Here is a 21,533-nt window from a genome sequence, read left to right on the forward strand (position 1 = left end):
AAGGTACCTATAGTAAACAAAAACAAAAAAAACACAAATAAAAGAGAAATGGCACACCATTTGTTTATTATAGCACATTACCTTTTGTTCTTTATTCACTCTCTGATTTGTATTACAGTTTTCTTCTGTAGTTTTTTACTAATCCGTGTCACCATTTTGGTATCTGTTTTACCAGGTACTTAGTACCTTTTCATAAACCCTTTTTGAATGCATTCAGTGTTTTAAATTTGCATCCTATAAAATATGTTAAATAATACATTAACACGTTAACATCAGAAAAAGGTGTAACACTGCTTTCAACTATTCCAAAAGGAATGAGGAAATTGAGCAAATGCTCAGAACCTTTCTACCCGTAATCTTTGAAATAGCAGGGAAAGATAGGGGCATAGTTAAGAAAAGTGGTGCTGCACACTTTTCTTGCATCCCTTAGCGCGCCCCTAATGCCACCATGTGTGCGCAGTATTTAAAATATGGTGCACCTTGGTGGTAGTTAGGGGACTAGTGTCACAATTATTTAGCTAGCCTGGTGCTTTGTAGCATTAGCATCAAACACTTTGACCCTAATCCTGCAAAGCACCTAGAGGCCCATTGTAACCAATAAAACCCTCCTATTAACGCCTGCTCTGAGCAGGCGTTAAAAGTGCCGAAAATCTCTAAGATTTCCTTGTGCCATTTTTTGCCCCCCTTAATGAGGTAACGCCCCCTTTGCATACATTATGCCCGGCACAGGCATAATGTAGCGCAAAGGGTTAGAAAGTAGCACAATGCATGCATTGTGCCACTTTGTAAATATGGCACATCATTTTTGGCCTTCTAACGCCACATTAGCTTAAAAAATTACACTAATGTGGCTTTGGAATGACACTAGGAGGCTATTAAATATGCCCCATAGTTTTTATGTTTGCGAATCTTCATATCTTGAGAAGTGATGAAAAGGTCACAGGCCCTTCTTAGATCTCTATTGCTGATACACTTTGCTTGGGCCAAGGTTGGCTACTGACTAGTGCCAAAGCAATGTTTCCCTTTTGCATAGAGGCTTAAACCCTTACATGTAGACCTACGTAATATTGTAGCTACAGATCCACGGGCAAATAGCCCCTCAATGGATGGGGTAAAGCCATCCAAGAAACCCTTTCTGCGAGGGTAGGAAGGGTGCCAGGGTCATCTAGGCACCCCAATTGTACGTCAAGCCATAAACTGCACCATTCATATTTCTGATTCCATCCCCTTCAAATAAAAACGTTGGCATACCAGAGGCACCCACAACAGCAGGTTCCGAGGTGGACTCTGAACCAGGCAATGGGTGGGTTCAGTATTGAATTGTCCCCATCCTTGCAAAGCCTAGAGGGCCAATCCTTATGAATCAAGAGGCACCTGCATCGAAATGTGGCATGGCTGATAAATAATGCTCAGTGATTCCATACTGTGCTGTCTGCAGTGCATGCACTAACTTGCTCAATAAATGCATGTTTCCTGATACGCTGTTTTTCTAATTGGGCATAACGATGGTGAATGTTTACAAGCTGGGGCTTTATGTTTTGTTTGGTAATCTGGTCTATGCTAGACATTTTGATATAGGGAATAGAGCACTGGCTCAGTTTAAACCCTTCAAATGTTGAAATGCTCAATGAGTCGATTTGATTCAACCTCTCATTACATTTCATTTCCAACATGCTACATCTTTTGTCACAAAGGCCATTGCTTTATATGTGATGTATTTGAAAAATATCAAAGGTTCTGAGTACATTTCTCAAAAAATTGAAATAGTGCAATGAAAAATAGACTTAGTTGAATTGAAACTGATATGACTCCCAAGGCCTGAACACTTCAATAATTCGGGCTAAATGATCTTAAAGTAATTCAGGGACATTAGGCATTGAATCAGCGAGATTATGAAAGAAACTTAAATTTCCAAAGAAATTGAACCAAATACCATCTTACGAGATGTTTCTTTTAAGGAACATTATGATGGACGAAATCAAACTATAATTGAAAGTACATGCATTCCTGTGGAAATTGAAAATGATTGAAGCAAACAGATGTATTTCATGCGAGACTGTTTTTGCAAAGCATGAGATGATTGTGGTGCCAGACCAAGAGTAGTTAGAATACAATGTGGATCCCTGCTGGTGATTGCATGACCTCCTCATTAACCAGCTCTAGTACAGATAGGTGTATGGAAGGCCAATAGCACCGAGCTTCAGGAAGAAGGCAATGTAGCAAGGCACAATATAAACTAAGGAAGTGGATGTGTGTAAGAGGCCGGCCTGGTTTGTACTGGGTACCTTAGGTACTTGCACCTTATGCCAGGGCCAGTTATCCCTTATTAGTGAAATGTAGTAGTGTTCTAGCAACTTAGGCTGATAGAGGTAGCAGTAGCAGAGCAGCTCAGGCTGACCTAGGAGACATGCAAAGCTCCTGCAATACCACAATAGTTACACAGTACTTATACACAAGGAAAGACAATACTCAGTGTTACCAAAATCAAAGGTAGTTTATTTGGGTGACACAGTACCAAAAATATCTTAGACACAATACTCCTTCTGGAGGTAATTATTATACACAATATATACACTAGACACCAAAGTAAGGTAAGTACTTAGGCATAGGATATTGCAAACAATAGGAAATGCTATAGAATGCAATGGAAGAAAATAAGTCTGGGGCAACAAAAACCATAAAGTGGAATGTGAATCACGAATTCACCCCTAGACAAGTGTAGTGTGTGCAGAATCGCTGGGAGAGTAAGAATACAGTAAAGGTAAGTAAATTACCCCACCCCAGAGCCCAGAAAAGCAGGAATAAAGTACTGCAAGTTTCCTTAGGGCACACTACAACTCGTGATTGGGATTATTGCAAAGAACCAATCAAGTTTGCAAACAGCAACTGCTGGACTCCTGGACCTGAAGACATGCAACAGAAGGGGACCAAGTCCAGAAGTCGATAGAAGTTCCAGTAAGGACAGGACCCCCTGCCAATCCAGAAGAGGGTGCAAAAGAAGAGTCCCCAGTTGGATGAAGACTGCAGAAATGCACCCTAGGAAGATGCCAGCGGGTTCCTGCATGATGCAATGGACATCCTACGACGTGAAGATGGATGCAGATGTGATTTCATGTTGGAAGTCTCCAACAAGCCTTGGTTATGACAAAGAAGCATTTTGTGTCAAAATGGTGCAGTACCCAGGAGGGACCTGAGGGCCTCAACTCTGTGTGAGGAGGAAGAGGGGGCTCTCAGCACTTTAAAGAGATCTCAGGACACCGGACAGCACCCACGAGGACAAAGGAGGTGCAAAACGCGGTTGGAGCAGCCCTGCAAAGAAGAGTCCCATGATGCCGGAGGTCAACTGAGCGAGTTGAGCATTGCAGGTTAGATGGCTGGGGACCTGGGCCAGGCTGTGCATGAAGGAATTTTGCAAATAGTGCACAGAGGCCTCAGGGGATGAAGAAGACACAGTGCACAAGGGTACTGTCGCTCTCAGGGAAGGCAAGGTTTTACCTCCTCCAAATTGCATCAGCAGGACTTCAGGACAGTCTGTGTCGATGGGGTCCACCCTCTGTGTTCCAAGGAGCATGCCCGTCGCTGTGAGAGGAGTCCAAGTGAAACGGTCGTCGACTTAGAAGGTGGCTGCATGAGCAGGGGAGTGACTCCCTGACCCCACAGTAGATTTCTTCGGTCCTTCTGGTACAGGATGAAGACAGGGAGTCCTCAGAGTGTGCACACCACCGAAACTATTGCAGTTGCTGGCTGGAGCTGAAGTTGCAGAAGAAAAGTATCCCTTGTGGATACTCTGTTGCTGTTACAGCGGTTCCTGGAGCAGGCTGCCGTTGATCTGAGGTCAGAGGATGAAGTAGTAGTTGCAGAGGATTCCTGCTGGAAAATTGCAAGTAGAATCTGAAAAGAATTCACAGGAGAGACCCTAAATAGCCCTGAGAGTTAGATTGGCAACCTTATCAGGTAAGGACCTATCAGGAGGGGTCTCTGACGTCACCTGCTGGCACTGGCCACCCAGATCCTTCCAGAGTGCCCCCTCACCTTGCAAAACAAGATGGCTGAAGTCAGGGACACACTGCAGGAGCTCTGAGCACCACCCCTAGGGTGGTGATGGACAGGAGAGCGGTAAATCCCCTTTGCTTTGTCCGGTTTCGCACCAGAGCAGGGGACAAGGGGTCCCTGAACTGGTGTAGAATGGCTTATACAAGGAGGGCACCATCTGTGCATTTAAAAGCATTTCCGGAGGCTGGGGAGGCTACCCCCCCAGCCAGTAACAACTATTTCCAAAGGGAGAGGGTTTAACACTGTAGGAGGCTGGCCTGGCTTATAGTGGGTACCTGATGGTACTTACACCTTGTGCCAGGTCCAGTTATCCCTTATTAGTAGATTAGTAGTGTTCTAGCAGCTTAGGCTGATTGAGGTAGCTATAGCAGAGCATCTTAGGCTAAACTAGGAGACATCCAAAGCTCCTACTATACCACTTATATCATATAGCACTATATCATAAGAAACACAATACTCAAAGTTACTAAAAATAAAGGTACTTTATTTTAGTGACTGTAGGAAAGAACAATCTTGCCTTGCATGTTACCCCCATTTTTACTGTATGTATGTTTCTTTTTGCCTATGTGCCACTGGGATCCTGCTAGCCAGGACCCCAGTGCTCATAAAGTATACCCTGTATGTGTTCCCTGTGTGGTGCCTAACTGTATCAATGAGGCTCCGCTAACCAGAACCTCAGTGTTTATGCTCTCTCTGCTTTTAAAATTGTCAATGCAGGCTAGTGACTAAATTTACCAATTCTGATTGGCACACAGGAACACACTTATAATTCCCTTGTATATGGTACCTAGGTACCCAGGGTCTTGGGGAGTGGTATCTTGGACACCCTTAGTGTTTTCTAACACTCCCAGCGACCCTTTACACACTACACTAGGCCTGGGGTCCATTCGTGGTTTGCATTCCACTTTTGGAGTATATGGTTTGTGTTGCCCCACCCCACCCTAAGACCCTGAAAAGTAGGAGTAAAGTTACCGTACTTCCCCAGAAACACACTAAAGTTGTGATAGGAGATTCCGCAGGGAAAACAACTAACTGCAAAGCACTGAAGACGGATTCCTGGACCTGATGACCTGTAAAGGAAGGGGACCAAGTCCAAGAGTCACGCAAGTGTCCAGGGGTGGCAGGAGCCCACTAAACCACCGGATGAAGGTGCAAAAGGGCTGTCTCTGGGTGGAAGAAGCTGTTTTCTTCAACACATTTCTGACATTTTACTGTGACTATTTTTTGTGCTTTGAGCATCCTTCCAGTTTGTGACCAAAATGGGGGAGAAACCAATGCTAGATCCCAGACAGCTAAACATTTCTGAAAAGTAGACAAAATTCTGAATTCATCAAGGGGTCATTTGTGTAGATCCTACAAGTGATTCCTACAGAAAATAACAGCTAAAAAAAAAATATTGAAATTGAGGTAAAAAAACTGCAATTTTTCTCTGTGTTTTACTCTGTAACTTTTTCCTGCGATGTCAGATTTTTTAAAGCAATATAGCGTTACATCAGCTGGACTCTTTTAGTTGCGGGGATATATAGGGCTTGTAGGTTCATCAAGAACCCTAGGTACCCAGAGCCAATAAATGAGCTGCACCTTGCAATGGGTTTTCATTCTATATCGTGCATACAGCTATTTATTTGCTGATATATAAAAAGTGAAAAATAGGTATCAAGAAAGCCTTTGTATTTTCCAAAATAGCCACAAGATAAGGTGTTGAGAAGCAGTGGTTATTTGCACATCTCTGAATTCCGGGGTGCCCATACTGCCATGTGAATTACAGGGCATTTCTCAAATAGACGTGTTTTTTTACACACTGTCATATATTTGGAAGAAAAAATGGTACCTCACTAGTGGGGGTAGGCCTAGCGCCCACAACAGCAAAAGCCCCAAAACACAACACAGACACTTCACATTGTCACAAAGAAAAGAGAGCTGTTTTTTGCAAAGTGCCTAGCTGTGGGTTTTGGCCTCTAGCTCAGCCGGCACCTAGGGAAACCTAGCAAACCTGTGCAGTTTTGAAAAACAGACACGTAGGAGAATCCAAAATGGGGTGACTTGTGGAGCTCTGACCAGGTTCTGTTACCCAGAATCCTTTGCAAACCTCAAAATTTGGCCAAAAAAAACAATTTTTCCTCTCATTTCGGTGACAGAAAGTTCTGGAATCTGAGAGGAGCCACAAATTTCCTTCCACCCAGCGTCCCCCTAAGTCTCCCGATCAAAATGTACCTCACTAGTGGGGGTTGGCCTAGCGCCTGCAACAGGAAAAGCCCCAAATCACAACGTGGACACATCACATTGTCACAAAGAAAACAGAGCTGTTTTTTGAAAATGCCTAGCTGTGGAATTTACGCTGCTAGCTCAGCCGGCACCTCACGAAACATAGCAAACCTGCACAGTTTTGACAACTAGACACGCAGGGGAATCCAAGATGGTTCCTTCCAACCAGTGTTCCCCCAAGTCTCCCGATAAAAATGGTACCTCACTTGTGTGAGTGGGCCAGGTGCCTGCAACAGAAAAAGGACAAAAACTTGTATAGATTGAGGGGATAGCACAGCAAGTTGATAAGCACATATCTTTCTTTTATACATCTTTTAGGCTGACTCTGCTTTGGGACCCATGCAAGTGAGGTATCATTTTACTTGGGGGACTGAGGGGAACGCTGGGTGGTAGGAAATGTGTGCCGCAGCAGTGATCCTACAAAGATAAGTGAGGAAAATATGTTTTGTTATACAAATTTTGAGGTTTGCCGAGGAGTCTGGATAAGAAAATGTGGGGGGACCCAGGCAAGCCACACCTCTTTGGACTCCTTGGGGTGTCTATTTTTGAAACATGTCTGGGTTTGGTAGGTTTCCCTAGAGGAAGGCCACGCCCGGTACCAAAAACATAGGTGCCCCCCCCCCCCAAACACAGGTAGTTTTGCAATAGATCATTTTGGTGTATCCACATACTTATGTGATGTTCCAAACACTAAAATTGGGAAAAGAAACGCACTTAGGTTATGTTAAAAAGACCCCTCACCCACCAACCAAGTTGGCGCCATGCTTCATCATCGGGGTCCCACCCAAGACACCTAGTGTGTCACAGGTGTGCTGCGATGCCTGATTACAGTGGAGCAGGTTTTGTCATTTTTACCACACATACTGGTTGGATTTGGCACGAGGGTGAGTGATGGTTCAGTGGATAACATTTTATTAATAAGAGATTTCACAAAACTGAAATGCACTGTTGGCTCTGTATGCACTATTTCAAAGTAAGGAATAGTATGCACAGAGTCCAAGGGTTCCCCTTAGAGGTAAGATAGTGGCAAAAAGAGATAATACTAATGCTCTATTTTGTGGTAGTGTGGTCGAGTAGCAGGCTTATCAAAGGAGTAGTTTTAAGCATTTGTTGTACACACACAGGCAATAAATGAGGAACACACACTCAAAGACAATTCCAGGCCAATAGGTTTTTGTATAGAAAAATATATTTTCTTGGTTTATTTTAAGAACCACAGGTTCAAATTTTACATGTAATACTTCAAATGAAAGGTATTGCAGGTAGGTACTTTAGGAACTTTGAATAATCAAAATAGCATACACAGTCTTCAAATAAATCACATATAGCTATTTTTAAACTAGACAGTGCAATTTTCAACAGTTCCGGGGGGGGGTAAGAGTTAGTTAGTTTTTGCAGGTAAGTAAACCACCTACAGGGTTCAAGTTTGGGTCCAAAGTAGCCCACCGTTGGGGGTTCAGAGCAACCCCAAAGTTACCACACCAGCAGCTCAGGGCCGGTCAGGTGCAGAGGTCAAAGTGGTGCCCAAAACGTATAGTCTTCAATGGAGAAGGGGGTGCCACGGTTCCAGTCTGCCAGCAGGTAAGTACCCGCGTCTTCGGAGGGCAGACCAGGAGGTTTTGTAGGGCACCGGGGGGGACACAAGTTAGCACAGAAAGTACACTCTCAGCAGCACGGGGCGGCCGGGTGCAGTGTGCAAACACACGTCAGGTTTCCAATGGAAATCAATGGGAGACCAAGGGGTCTCTTCAGCGATGCAGGCAGGCAAGGGGGGGGCTCCTTGGGGTAGCCACCACCTGGGCAAGGGAGAGGGCCTCCTGGGGGTCACTCCTGCACTGGAGTTCCAATCTTTCAGGTCCTGGGGGCTGCGGGTGCAGAGTCTTTACCAGGCGTCGGGATCAGGTAGTCAGACAGTCGCGGTCAGGGGGAGCCTAGGGATTCCCTCTGCAAGCGTCGCTGTGGGGGTTCAGGGGGTGCAACTCTGGCTACTCACGGTCTCGCAGTCGCTGGGGAGTCCTCCCTGAAGTGTTGTTTCTCCACAAGTCGAGCCGGGGGCGTCGGGTGCAGAGTGGAAAGTCTCACGCTTCCGGCGGAAAACGCAGTTGGTTTAAAGTTGCTCCTTTGAAACAAAGTTGCAGTCTTGGGTGAACAGAGCCGCTGTCCTCTGGAGTTTCTTGGTCCTTCTAGAGCAGGGCAGTACTCTGAGGATTCAGAGGTCGCTGGTCCCTGGGGAGTGTCTTTAGAAGTGGGGAGACAGGCCGGTAGAGCTGGGGCCAAAGCAGTTGGTGTCTCCGTCTTCTCTGCAGGGTTTTTCAGCTTAGCAGTCCTCTTCTTCTTAGGTTGCAGGAATCTGAGTTCCTAGGTTCAGGGGATCCCTTAAATACTAAATTTAAGGGCGTGTTTAGGTCTGGGGGGTTGGTTGCCAATGGCTACTAGCCCTGAGGGTGGGTGCACCCTCTTTGTGCCTCCTCCCTAAGGGGAGGGGGTCACATTCCTATCCCTATTGGGGGAATCCTCCATCTGCAAGATGGAGGATTTCTAAAAGTCAGAGTCACCTCAGCTCAGGTTGCCTTACGGGCTGTCCTGACTGGCCAGTGACTCCTCCTTGTTTTTCTCATTATCTCCTCCGGCCTTGCCGCCAAAAGTGGGGCCGTGGCCGGAGGGGGCGGGCAACTCCACTAGCTGGAATGCCCTGGGATGCTGTAACAAAGGGGGTGAGCCTTTGAGGCTCCCCGCCAGGTGTTACAGTTCCTGCAAGGGGGAGGTGATAAGCATCTCCACCCAGTACAGGCTTTGTTACTAGCCACAGAGTGACAAAGGCACTCTCCCCATGTGGCCAGCAACATGTCTCGAGTGTGGCAGGCTGCTAAAACCAGTCAGCCTACATGGGTAGTTGGTTAAGGTCTCAGGGGGCACCTCTAAGGTGCCCTCTGGGGTGTATGTTACAATAAAATGTAAACTGGCATCAGTGTGCATTTATTGTGCTGAGAAGTTTGATACCAAACTTCCCAGTTTTCAGTGTAGCCATTATGGTGCTGTGGAGTTCGTGTTTGACAGACTCCCAGACCATATACTCTTATGGCTACCCTGCACTTACAATGTCAAAGGTTTTGCTTAGACACTGTAGGGGCGCAGTGCTCATGCACTGGTGCGCTCACCTATGATATAGTGCACTCTGCCTTAGGGCTGTAAGGCCTGCTAGAGGGGTGACTTATCTATACTGCATAGGCAGTGTGAGGTTGGCATGGCACCCTGAGGGGAGTGCCATGTCGACTTACTTGTTTTGTCCTCACCAGCACACACAAACTGGCAAGCAGTGTGTCTGTGCTGAGTGAGGGGTCTCCAGGGTGGCATAAGACATGCTGCATCCCTTAGAGACCTTCCCTGGCATCAGGGCCCTTGGTACCAGGGGTACCAGTTACAAGGGACTTACCTGGATGCCAGGGTGTGCCAATTGTGAAAACAAAAGTACAGGTTAGGGGAAGAACACTAGTGCTGGGGCCTGGTTAGCAGGCCTCAGCACACTTTCAAATCAAAACTTAGCATCAGCAAAGGCAAAAAGTCAGGGGGTAACCATGCCAAGGAGGCATTTCCTTACAACTGTTAATAACTGAAAGGCCAAAAAACTGAACCAATGACTCACAGCTCCTGAGCTGTAAAGCCACGGCAAGGCACCAACCTCTTTACAGTCCATTCACACACCTTTCATACATGACATGCACAAGACCATTCACGCTGCCGACCACGGGCCCAGCACATTACAACACTCGCATCGACAGAGAGCGCCACTCAAGGGCCCATCACTTACATACGCCCACATGACTGATACAGCAATCACATTAGCTGATGGGAGTGTGTGGCCTGGCGTTTGGCTAGCAGTGTTTTGCTGTAGCCAACAGCAGTCAATATGTACACCATCAGCCGAGCGCCACTCCACACACAATGGCATCACTTTGTTTTTTTAAACAAAGAAACAACTAACTAATTCAAAATAATTGCAAAACTACAAACACAAACGCTCTAACTAAGTACATGACAGAAATGCCAACCATGACACTGAACACATGAAAATACAAAACAGGCAGTTTACACTCATGGTTGTTCCCAGTAATTCTTCTGGGTGTGGTAATTCTTGAAACAACCACCCACACAGAACCCAGGATTTGAAGAACAATCTGGGCAGTACATTTGAGTATCCCTCCGGATACATGTTTGAAAACACACTCTACATATCTTAGCTGGAAAGTCTTTTTTGGGTGTGGGAGGAATGTGCTCAGCAAAGTGGCGATCTTTCAATCTAGCCACATCCTCGACCACTGCTTCTCTAGGAACTCTGGCCTGTTCCACCACAATAAGGCTCTCTATCACTGAATCCTGAAATTTCACAAATATCATCTTTGACTCTGGAGACCTAGCCTTGAACACAATAAAAGCATTACAAGTTGCTAAGTGGAAGATGTTAATTGCTAACTTCTTATACCAAACTTAAGACTTACAAATAGCAGTATAAGGTTCCAACCTCTGATCAACTCTATCTACACCTCCCATGTGCTTATTATAATCTAAAATGCACACAGGTTTGCACACTCCTGCAACCTGGCCCCAAACAGTCACGGGGGAAGTACTCTCATCATGGATGGTACTTAGCATGTAGACATCCCTCCTGTCTGAAAATCTCAAAGCTAGCAGCTCATCATTCTGCAAGGCACTGCACTGTCCCCTCTCAAGTTTATTTTACAGACAAGCTCCCTTGGATAGCCTTTCCGGTTATAACGAATTGTGCCACAAGCAACAGTGTCCACTCTAAAAAAATTCCTTGAACAATTGCACTCCAGTGTAGAAGTTATCCACATAGAAATGGTTACCTTTGTTGAACAGTCATCTACCAAGTTCCCACACAATTTTCTCAGTAACTCCAAAAGTGAGAGGACAACCAGGGGGATCAATACTGGAATCCCTACCAGTGTAGACACGGAAACTATACACATATCCTGTACTACTTTCTGACAGCATATACAATTTAATTCCATATCGTGCCCTCTTGCTAGGAATGTACTGCCTAAAAACCAAATGACCCTTGAAGAGGACCAAAGACTCATTCACAGCTATTTCTTTGCTTGGAACATAGACCTCTAAAAACCGATCTACAAAATGATCAAGGTCAGGCCTAATCTTAAAAAGACGGTTAGAATCAGGGTGATCTCGTGGCAAGGCTAATGCATTGTCAACAAAATGCAGCATCCTAGGAATAAGCAAATAATGATTACGACTCATGGTTGCAGGAAATATAGCTGTTGCCATCAAGGGACTAGTAGACCAATAAAAAGCCAGTGACTGCTTCCTTATCAACCCCATCAAAAGAGTCAAGCCCCAAAACCTTTTCATCTCCTCCAAACTTGTGGGAATACACTGGGTAGTTCTAGAGTGTGGCCTAAGTCTAGCAGCGTTGTCCCTCAAATACTGCTCTACATACATATTAGTCTGCTCAACAATCTCATCCACAAATAACTCAAAGAAATTGACAGGCAAAAAGTTCTCTGTATTGACTCTACACCCCAGGAGTCCAGTAAAGGCAGGCAACTCTGGCTGCTCCATGTATTGGGGCAACCCGGAGTTCAGGTCTTCTAACGGGAAACCTTTCAGCCCCAGGTTGCTGCACTAATGGCACATCAGTGTCCTCCTCTAAAACAGGCCCTTCATCTGCAGTGAGTGTGGCTTCCTCATCAGAAGATTACTCTCCAACAGAAACTTCACTGCCAGAATCTCTCACTTCCTCCTCTGCCTTAGATGCAGCGTCCACCTCATAATCATGATCAGACAATGACTCAAAAAGCACACCAACCACCTGCTGAGCGGTAATCCTGCGGCTAGCCATGATCATTCCTTCGAAGATTATCTGGGCAAAGGCACCACCATCAATCAGCACTGTGTAAGATAAGTAATAAAGTGTAGCTTTATCAGTAAGAGTTATAAACTCAAAAACTATACTGCTCACTTGCCTTAAAAAGTTTGACTCAGCATCAACTACTCTGCACAGACACAGCAATCACCAATGATATCCCACTAAAAAGAAAGAAAGAAAAGCAAATTAGAAATAAGACAACACAAATATCATTGTGCACAAATCTAAGGACAATTTCACACACAAACCTGCATTTAGTACTCCACCTACAAACATGTCATTCATCCATGGCAACAATACTCCTTTGGAGTAAATTGTTTTTACTTACCTAAAACATGCACTATGCAAACCGCAGGTCAACCACCGCCAAAACTGCAAGGAGCCACAGCAAAAAAAGCAAAAGCTTTCAACTAGAACAAAAAAGGGAAGTTTTTTTTAATCACAAATGCAAATACTTCGTCCCTTGACAAACACCCAACCATCAAGCATTTAGAAATTGGTGCCTAAGTGGATTCTGCCATAAGGGCAGATGGGCCTACTAAAAATAGGCCTATCTGCCCCAAGGAGGGCAGAATATACATTTAGTAGTGTTTCCCCGTGGGGAGGGACCCTTGCCCAAGGGACCACTCTCAAACAAAAAACACACACACACACTATCCCTGGTGCCTAAGTGGCTTCTGCCCCCATGGGCCTAAAAGAAATAGGCCCATCTGCCCCCAAGGGGGGCAAAAATGGGCAACAGCTCAATGCCCCCCTTGCCCAAGGGGATGCCCCCCACATAAATAAACATAAAAAAAACTGGCATTCTAGTGATTTCTGCCCCCCTTGGGGGTAGATCAGCCTAAAAATAATAGGTCGATCTGCCCCCAATGGGGCAGAAATGGCCTTGGTACGCGTGCCCCCAAAGAGGGGGCAACCCTTGCCCAAGGGGCTGCCCCCTCTATCCCCTAACACACACACTATCCCTGGTGTCTAACTGGCTTCTGCCCCCCTTGGGAGCAGATGGGCTAAAAAATATGCCCATCTGACCCCAAGGGGGGCAGAAATGGCCAACAGTTCAATGCCCCCCCTGGGGGGGGGGGGCCCTTGCCCAAGGGGACATCTTCCCACATAAATAAACATACACAAAAAATCCCTGGCGTTCTAGTGGTTTCTGCCTCCCTTGGGGGCAGATCAGCCTAAAAATAATAGGCTGATCTGCCCCCAAGTGGGGCAGAAATGGCCAACAGTTCAATGCCCCCCGGGTGGGTGGGCTCCCCTTGCCCAAGGGGACACACCCCCCACATAAATAAACATACACAAAAAAATCCCTGGCGTTCTAGTGGCTTCTGACCTCTTGGGGGCAGATCAACCTAAAAATAATAGGCTGATCTGCCCCCTTCCATCACTGCCTTGGGCGGGTGGAAGGGAAGCCCACAGAGGGAGCGCTAGCGCTTTCTCTGAGCTCAGTGCCCAGGACATATTCGTTACGTCCTCGGCACATGAGCACTGTGCCGCAGGACGTCACATTACATCCGCTGCACAGAAGGGGTTAAGGGGATAGCTTCTGGATACCTTGTGGCATGGTCCACCTCCACAAGGATGAATCTATTGCCAGAAGCTGTTGGAGGGTTGAGGGTGCCAACAATATCAACCCCTACCCATTCAAAGGGCACCCCAACTAGCAGTGTGATTAAAGGGGCCATTAGGGTGCCACCAGTCTTGCCACTGGCTTGGCAGGTGACACAGGAGCGACAAAACTCCTTTGTGTCTTCTGACGTATGGGGCCAGTGAAAATGTGGAACGAGTCTGTCCCATGTTTTACTCTGGCCTAAATGCCCAGCCAAACGAATGTCATGAGCAAGAGTTAGGAGGAATTCCCTGTACTGAAGAGGGATGACCAGTCTCCTTGTGGCACCAGGTTTAGGGTGCCTTGCTTCAGAATAGAATAGATTATTCTCCCAGTAAACTCTGTGGCTGTCATTGACATATCCATTTTGCTGCTTGACACCTTGCTGTCTGAAACCCTCCAATGTGGGACAGGTTTGCTGTGCCATACTCAGCTCTTCCCTGGCAGGCCCCCGCACCCAAAAGCCCAGATTCATCAGCTTTCAGCTCCTCTGGTGTAGGTTCTGCACAGGGAGAGAATTCCTCATCCTCAAAAGGGGAATCATCTGTGGGATAGCGGCCAAGGCTTTTCCCTCCTACCCCTAGTTTTTGGGAGCACTTGGTCCATTGTTCCTGAATCCAAGCTTCATTGTCCTCTTTGCTTCTTGGCCTGAGCCCTGGTAAGAGCAAAGATATGCCCTAGAATGTCCAGCATTGCTGCATGGACCTCCAACTCCACTCCAGCCCAAGCTAAAGTCTCCAAATCATTGCCTAGCAGACATTCTACAGGTAAATCAGTGGCTACCACAACTTTTTTTGGACCAGTAACCCCCCTCCCCCAGTTGAGATTCACAACAGCCATGGGGTGGCTAACAGTGTTGCTATGGGCGTCTGTCACTTAGTACTGGTGGACAAGTAGGTGCTGCTCAGGGGCAACCAGTTTTTCCATCACCATTGTGACACTGGCACCTGTGTCCCTGTAGGAGGCTGGCCTAGCTTATAGTGGATACCTTGTGGTACTTACACCCTGTGCCAGGTCCAGTTATCCCTTATTAGTAGAATAGAGGTGTTACTAGCAGCTTAGGCTGATAGAAGGTAGCTATGGCAAAGCAGCTTAGGCTGAGCTAGGAGACATGCAAAGCTCCTACTATACCACTTATATCATATAGCACAATATCATAAGAAAACACAATACTCAGAGTTACTAAAAATAATGGTACTTTATTTTAGTGACAATATGCCAAAAGTATCTTGGAGGTAAGTAATATACACAATTTATATGTACACATACCCAAAACAGGTAAGTAACAGTAAGAAAAGTAGTGCAAACAATGCAGAACCACAATAGGATGCAATAGGCAAACATAGGTCTAGGGGCAACACAAACCATATACTCCAAAAGTGGAATGCGAATCACGAATGGACCCCAGACCTATGGGAAGTTGTAGAGGGTCACTGGGACTGTAAGAAAACAGTAAAGGTGTCCAAAATACTCCACCCCAAGACCCTAGAAAGTAGGAGTAAAGTTACCCTACTACCCCAGAAAGACACAATAGCCGTGATAGGGGGATTCTGCAAGAACCACAATCACCAGCAAAACACTGAAGACTGATTCCTGGACCTGAGGACCTGAAAAGGAAGGGGACCAAGTCCAAGAGTCGCAATAGTGTCCGGGGGGGCAGGAGCCCAGGAAACCCCGGATGAAGGTGCAAAAGGGCTGCCTCTGGGTGGAAGAAGCCAAAGATTCTGCAACAACAAAAAGGGCTAGGAACTTCTCCTTTGGATGGAAGATGTCGCACGGCGAGCTGGAGGTTGCAAAATTGTTTCCACGCAGAAATACTGCAAACAAGCCTTGCTAGCTGCAAGGGTCACAGTGTGGGTTTTTGGGTGCTGCTGGGGACCAGGAAGAACCAGGATGTTGCCCCATGGAGGAGGAGACAGAGGGGGCGCTCTGCAACTCAGAGAGCCCCCGCAGAAGCAGGCAGCACCCATAGAAGTACTGGAGCAAGCACTTGGAAGTTCTGTGAACTCAGAGTCACAAAATGAGGGTCCCCGACGTCGGAGTCCAACTCAGCGGGTTGAGCACTGCAGGACGGAGTGCTGGGAACCCAGGCTAGGCTGTGCACAAAGGAATCTTTGGAGAGTGCACAGAAGCCGGAGCAGCTGCAAATCACACAGTACACAGGTTTGCTGTATGGCGTGGGGATGCAAGGACTTACCTCCACCAAATTTGGACAGAAAGGCCACTGGACTGTGGGAGACACTTGGACCCAGCTCCTGTGTTCCAGGGACCACGCTCGTCAGGATGAGAGGGGACCCAGAGGACCGGTGATGCAGTTTTTTGGTGCCTACGTTAGCAGGGGGAAGATTCTGTCGACCCACGGGAGATTTCTTCTTGGCTTCCAGTGCAGGGTGAAGGCAGACAGCCCTCAGAGCATGCACCAACAGGAAACAGTTGAGAAAGCTGGCAGGATGAGGCGCTACAATGTTGCTGGTAGTCGTCTTGCTAATTTGTTGCAGTTTTGCAGGCGTCCTGGAGCAGTCAGCGGTCGATCCTTGGCAGAAGTCGAAGAGGGAAGTGCAGAGGAACTCTAGTGAGCTCTTGCATTCGTTATCTGAGGAATAGCCCAGAGGAGAGACCCTAAATAGCCAGAAAAGGAGGTTTGGCTACCAAGAAAGGAGGATTGGCTACCAAGAGAGGTAAGAACGGTCTCTAACGTCACCTGCTGGCACTGGCCACTCAGAGCAGTCCAGTGTGCCCCCAACACCTCTGAATCCAAGATGGCAGAGGTCTGGGACACACTGGAGGAGCTCAGGGCACCTCCCCTGGGAGGTACTGGTCAGGGGAGTGGTCACTCCCCTTTCCTTTGTCCAGTTTTGCGCCAGAGCAGGGCTGTGGGATCCCTGAACTGGTGTAGACTGGCTTATGCAGAGATGGGCACCATCTGTGCCCATCAAAGCATTTCCAGAGGCTGGGGGAGGCTACTCCTCCCCAGCCCTTCACACCTATTTAGAAAGGGAGAAGGTGTAACACCCTCTCTCAGAGGAAATCCTTTGTTCTGCCTTCCTGGGCCGGGGCTGCCCAGATCCCAGGAGGGCAGAATCCTGTCTGAGGGGCTGGCAGCAGCTGCAGCGGAAAGCCCAGAGAGGCAGTTTGGCACGACCCGGGTTCTGTGCTAGAGACCCAGGAGATCATGGAATTGTCCCTCCAGTGACAATTCCATGATCTTAGACATGTTACATGGGTATGTTCGGAGTTACCATTGTGACGCTACACATAGGTAGTGACCTATGTGCAGTGCACGTGTGTAATGGTGTCCCCGCACTCACAAAGTTCGGGGAATTTGCCCTGAACGATGTGGGGGCACCTTGGCTAGTGCCAGGGTGCCCACACACTAAGTATCTTGGCACCTAACCTTCACCAAGTGAGGGTTAGACATATAGGTGACTGATAAGTTACTTATGTGCAGTGAAAAATGGCTGTGAAATAACGTGGACATTATTTCACTCAGGCTGCAGTGGCAGCCCTGTTTAAGAATTGTTAGAGCTCCCTATGGGTGGCAAAAGAAATGCTGCAGCCCATAGGGATCTCCTGGAACCCCAATACCCTGGGTACCTAAGTACTATATACAAGGGAATTATATGGGTGTACCAGTGTGCCAATGAGAATTGGTAAAATTAGTCTCTAGCCTGCAGTGACAATTTTAGAAAGCAGAGAGAGCATATACACTGAGGTTCTGGTTAGCAGAGCCTCAGAGATACAGTTAGGCACCACACAGGGAACACATACAGGGCATACACTATGAGCACTGGGGTCCTGCCTAGCAGGATCCCAGTGACACAAGGGCAAACACAAACATACATACAGTGAAAATGGGGGTAATATGCCAGCCAAGATGGTACTTTCCTACAGTAGGCCTCAACCTGAACACCATTAATCAGGGGTAGCTGCTTGTATGTATCCATATTAAGGGGACAAGCAACTAAAGTTGCTAGGTCAATGCCACCATCAGAGACTAAAGCAGCCTCAGTGATCTCCCTAATGAGACCAACCCCAACTACATTACCAATGGTAAGCCCAGCTACACCCTTTGATTGGCTATTAGTATTGCTCTTCCCACTACCACTGCTATTACTAGGGGCACTAGTGGTTGCAGTCGGGGTTGTGATGGTGGGAAGTTTGGTGTTTCTTTTTGGACAATGAAGATCAGTTGCCCAATGGCCTTTGGCTTTACACAAATAACACCAAGGTGTCTTATCTTTGTGACAAGAGGATTTGGACCAAACACCCCCAGATGATTTTTGTGGTCCTGATGAAGACTGATAATTTTTTTATCTGTGTCCCACCCCTGTCAAATGACTTGCCATCCTTATTCTTGCTGTCCTTGTCACCCCCTGTATGAGCTTGTCTGCTCACCCTTGTTCTCACCCGTTGGTCTGCCTTCTTTCCCAGTTCTTGGGGAAAGGTCAGATCTGAGTCCACAAGATACTGATGCAACAAGTCAGACACACAGTTATTTAAAATATGCTCTCTCAGAATCAAGTTATATAGGCTTTCAAAGTCAGTCACCTTACTCCCATTTAACCAACTCTCTAGGGCCTTCACAGAACAGTATACAAAGTCTGTCCAGTCCTGTGATGACTCCTTTCTGGTCTCACTGAACTTTATCCTGTATTGCTCAGTGGTTACGCCCAGACCATCCAAGAGTTCACTTTTTAAGAATTTGGTAATCATCTGCATCATCCTCTCTGACAAAAAGGAATCTGTCTCTCCCCTTTCCAGAGAAGGATAGCCAAAGGATAGCAGCCCAATGTACATGAGGGACCCTTTGAACTTTACAGGCCCTCTCAAGTGCAGCACACCACTTGTAGATGTCATCACCATCCTTGTAAGGAGGGACAACTTTGTGCAAATTCCAAGAGTCAAATGAAGGTTCCCTAACATTTGAATTTCTAAAACTGCTGCTGCCACCATGGGGAACTAACCCCAAATCCTGCCTTTCCTTTTCCACAGCCAGGGATTCCCTGTCCAAGGCCAACTACTGCTGCATTAGCCTCAGTCTGGCCTCTTCTAACCTCAGCTTTCTGAGTTCCCTATCTAGGGACTGGTCTTCATGGTTAGATGTGTGGGATGTCTCTGGAACAGATGTAACATTGGAATGGGGAGAGACAGCTCTATCTCTAACAGGCTCCACCCTAGTGACCTGGCCTCTAGGTGTGAAGGGAGCCTTATTAGTGTGTGAACCCTTCCCATGCCCAGTTGTACTAAGGGACTTATTAACTGATAAATCTGTGGAAGTACATTCCACAGGATTGTCAGTGTGCTCCTCTGAGCCTTCCTGGTTGGAATCATCCTCTACCTCTTCCCCTGTCTGATCTGGACCAGTGCGGAGTCCCTGGTCATCTTGGAGGAGAATATTTAAGAGGAACTCCTTATTGGGGTTCTTCCCAATCCCTAAACTTCTTTCAATACAGCGACCCCTCAAACCTTTAAAGTTTAGATTCTCATGTTGTTTTCACAACTCTATGGGTAGCTTCTACAGAAGACATATTGAAAGAGTAAAGTTTAGGAAAGTGAGTAAAAAAGTTAGTAGGAAAACAGCTATTTTTTTAGAGAAAAGAAAACTTTTCAGAACTTTATAATTACAAACTTTAAAGAACTTTTAAGAAAGTTATACAATTACTTCTAGGTATATATTATATATGCTCTAAGTATTGGAACAAGCTTTTCTTGTGAAAAGCACCAGCAACAAAGTGGTAAAGTAATTCCAAGTACTTATCCCACCGCTGCACCTCTAACGTAGGAAGCTGGCCTGATTTGTTGTGGGTACCTTCGGTACTTACACCTTATACCAGGTCCAGTTATCCCTTATTAGTGAAGTAGTAGAGTTCTAGGAGCTTAGGCTGATAGAAGTAGCTATAGCAGAGCAGCTTAGGCTGAACTAGGAGACATGCAAACCTCATGCAATACCACTTATAGTTACACAGTATTTATACACAAGGAAAGACAATACTCAGTGATACCAAAAATAAAGGTAGTTTATTTGGGTGACACAGTACCAAAATATCTTACCGGCAATACTCCTTCTGGAGGTAAGTATTATACACAATATATACACTAGACACCAAAATAAGGTAAGTAATTAGGCATAGGATAGAGCAAACAATAGGAAATGCATTAGAATGCAAAGGGAGAAAATAGGTCTAAGGACAACACAAACCATATACTAAGAAAGTGGAAGACAAATCATGAATTCCCCCCTAGACAAGTGTAGTGTGTGCAGAATTACTGGGAGAGTAAGAATGCAGTAAAGGTAAGTAAATTAACCCTCCCCAGAGCCCAGAACAGCAGGAGTAAAGTACTGCAAGTTCCCTTACACTGCACCTTGTGATTGGGATTATTGCAAGAACCAACCAAGTCTGCAAACAACAACTGCTGGATTCCTGGACCTGAACACATTCAAAAGAAGGGGACCAAGTTCAGAAGTCGAAAGAGGTTCCTTTAATAACAGGAGCCCCTGCCAACCCAGAAGAGGGTGCAAAAGAAGAGTCCCAAGTTGGACGAAGACTGCAGAAATGCCCACTGGGAAGTTGCCAGCGGGTTCCTGCATGATGCAATGGACTTCCCACGAAGTGAAGATGGAGACAGACATGATTTCGTGTTGAAAGTTGCCAACAAGCCTTGGTTATGAAAAAGTTGCTTTTTGCATCAAAATGGCACTGGCTGGACTCAGGAGGGACCTGGGGGCATCAACTCCGAGTGAGGAGGAAGAGAGCCCTCAGGACACCGCACAGCACCCACGGGAGTCCCAAGACACAGGGACAAAGGAGGTGCAAAATGCAGTTGGTGCAGCACTGCAAAGAAGGGTCCCACACCGCCGAAGGTCAACTCAGCGAGTTGAACATTGCAAAATAGAGCGCTGGGGTCCTGGGCCAGGCTGTGCACGAAGGAAGTTTGCATATAGTGCACAGAGGCCTCAGGAGGCGAAGAAGACGCGGAGCACAAGGGTACTGTCGGTCTCAGGAAAGACAAGGTCTTACCTCCTCTAAATTACATCAGCAGGACCTCAGTACAGTCTTTGTCGATGGGATCCACTCTCTGTGTTCCAAGGAGCACACTTGTCGCTGTGAGAGGCATCCAAGTGAACCAGTCGTTGACTTAGAAGGTGCCTGCGTGAACTGGGGAGTGACTTCCTCACCCCATGGACATTTCTACTGTCCTTCTGGTGCAGGATGAAGACAGGGAGTCCTCAGAGCGTGCACACCTTGGAAACTGTTGCAGTTGCTGGCTGGAGCTGAAGTTGCAGAAGAAAAGTATCCCTTGTGGATACTTTGTTGCTCTTACAGCTGTACCTGGAGCAGGCTGCGGTTTATCCTAGGTCAGGGGATGAAGTAATAGTTGAAGAGGATTCCTGCTGTAAACTTGCAACTAGAATCTGAAGAGAACACACAGGAGAGACCCTAAACAGCCCTGAGAGGGGGATTGGCTACCTTATCAGGACCTATCAGGAGCGGCCTCTGGTGTCAGCTGCAGGCACTGACCACTCAGCAGGACCTCAGTACAGTCTTTGTCGATGGGATCCACACTCTGTGTTCCAAGGAGCACACTTGTCGCTGTGAGAGGCATCCAAGTGAACCAGTCGTTGACTTAGAAGGTGCCTGCGTGAACTGGGGAGTGACTGCCTCACCCCATGGACATTTCTACTGTCCTTCTGGTGCAGGATGA

This window comes from Pleurodeles waltl, chromosome 10 (assembly GCF_031143425.1).
Source record: "Pleurodeles waltl isolate 20211129_DDA chromosome 10, aPleWal1.hap1.20221129, whole genome shotgun sequence".
Lineage (NCBI taxonomy): Eukaryota > Metazoa > Chordata > Amphibia > Caudata > Salamandridae > Pleurodeles > Pleurodeles waltl.